This window comes from Pteropus alecto, unplaced genomic scaffold (genome assembly GCF_000325575.1).
Source record: "Pteropus alecto unplaced genomic scaffold, ASM32557v1 scaffold459, whole genome shotgun sequence".
NCBI lineage: Eukaryota > Metazoa > Chordata > Mammalia > Chiroptera > Pteropodidae > Pteropus > Pteropus alecto.
The window spans coordinates 468,732-470,873 of record NW_006442483.1 but is presented as its reverse complement, the minus strand read 5'-3'; positions in this window follow the sequence as shown (position 1 = coordinate 470,873).

The window sequence follows — 2,142 nt, the reverse complement described above, 5'->3', positions numbered from 1 at the left end:
GCCCAGGAAATCTGAAAGTTTGGTGGGGTGAGCTGATCTCCTTAGGCCTGAGCTTCTGAATTGGCTATGTGGGAGGGATCCACACAGGAAAGCTGAGGTAGTCTGTAGATTGCCCCTGGTGGGGGCCTGACTAAGGCACAAAGGTGGCTGCCTCTCCAGCCCTCATTCTGTCACCAGGTAATGCAGTCCTTCCCCATATAAATTTTATGTGAGCCTCTGACCCACCACTCATGCCTTAATGAGTATCCACAGGTGAGAGAGCCTGTGTGTGGGCCCTTTAAAGGGTTGTCTAAAGTTTCAGTCTCCTTCTATCTCACTCAGACAGCCAGAATGCTCTCTAATTTTTACAGTCAGAGTTTTATAGAGCTTCTCTTCCCTTGACTGGAACCCTGGTCTGAGGAGCCTCCAAATGAGGCCAGGACCCCTCTCTCCTTCAAGGAACCTCTGCAGCCTCACTCTCTCCCCTGGTGTTCCTCCACCAAACGTGGTTCAGGTCCAGCCCGATTTGCGACTTTGCCCCTCCTACTGCTTCAGTGTGGCTCCTTCTTTATATTATCAGACTTACCTGTTATGATCAGCTAGACTTCAGGTGATTTGCCACATTGATTACTTTATAATTTAATTGTAATTCCAATGTGGCCTGAGACAAGACATCATTTGTAAAATTCTTAATCTTTTAGCAGGAAATGAAATGGGGCATCTCTTGCAGAGTTAATCTTTGTAGTAAACCTAGTTAAGTTTTCTTCCCTCCTTTCTTTGGCAAAAAGGATCTCTCACTTAAATCTTGATAATTGCTCTGGCAACTCAGATCCTCTGGCTATCGATAAGGGTCATCAGCCCATTGTTAAGCAGAAATGGTGTTAAGTCAGACAGGGCCCTTAGAGTCTGAGCGGGGAGGGAACTTTAGGCCAAAGGTATTTTTTTACTCTTTAAGGAACTCAAGATAATCGTGCTAAGCAAAATAAGCCTGACAGAAAAAGTTGAAAATCACATAATAACACTTATATGTGGGATATAAACCTAAAAGCAACAAATGAGCAGAACGAACAGAGACTCATAGACATGGTCTATAGACTAGTGGTTACCAGAGAACTATAGAGTAGTGGTTACCAGTAGGGTGGGGAAAAAAGGGGAGGTAGATGGGGCAAAGGGAGTCAAATATAGGGGGGTAAGGAGAGAGTAAATTGGGTAAAGGGGATCAAATACATGGTAGCTGAAGGAAACTGGACTTTGGGTGGTAAACACGCAGTAGAATATACAGATGTCAAATGATAATGTACACCTGAAAATTATATGATTGTATTAACCAGTGTTAATCCAATAAACTTAATAAAAAAGAAACATATTAACCAAGGCTGTTTCCCTTTACTCACTTAAAAGGCAAATCAATAATAGAAATTAATAGATATATGGTTTAAATAATAAGTTTGTATTTTCTTTTCCTTGTCTAGGCACTGAGGTAGCACTTCATCAGGAAACCCAAGACCCCATCCTGACTGAGACAGAAAGAGAAAGAGCTCCATGAAACCCTTGTAGGCAGAGACTACAGCCATTCTCAGCAGAAAGCAGATACGGAAGAAGAGACCTCCCATCCCTCAACATCCATACTAATAATAAGGCGTTTCATGGCTCTTAGAAAAGAGTTAGGCAGGAAAGTTAGAGGATTCCGGGTCTGCCTGCAAAGAAACCAATATCAACCCATCTTAGAAGGGGGCCATCCTAATCTTCCCACAATTAAACAAGCCAAAAGGCAATTTTTAAACTCACACAAAGAAACCAGTAGGCAGAGATTTAGGTACCAGTTAAAGCCAGTCACTCGCACCTGTGCAATGAAGACCCCAATGACTTTCAACTCATCTGAGCCTCATTATACCATCATTATAATATGCATATGCCCAGAAGTTCATTAATATCATTATAACAGACTGAATTATGGGAACAAACATGCGCAGAAATCAAAATGATGAATCAGTGAGTCCTGTCGATCTTAGTTGTCAATCAAAGAATCGTACTCAAAGTAACCACCCACAGCAAAAAGGGATAAAAACCCTGAAGTCTTTGTTACTAGGCCTTTTGAGCCATGCTTCTCTTGCTCAGTCCCACTTCCACTTCTGGTAAGTGCACTTTCCTTTCTAATAAAAC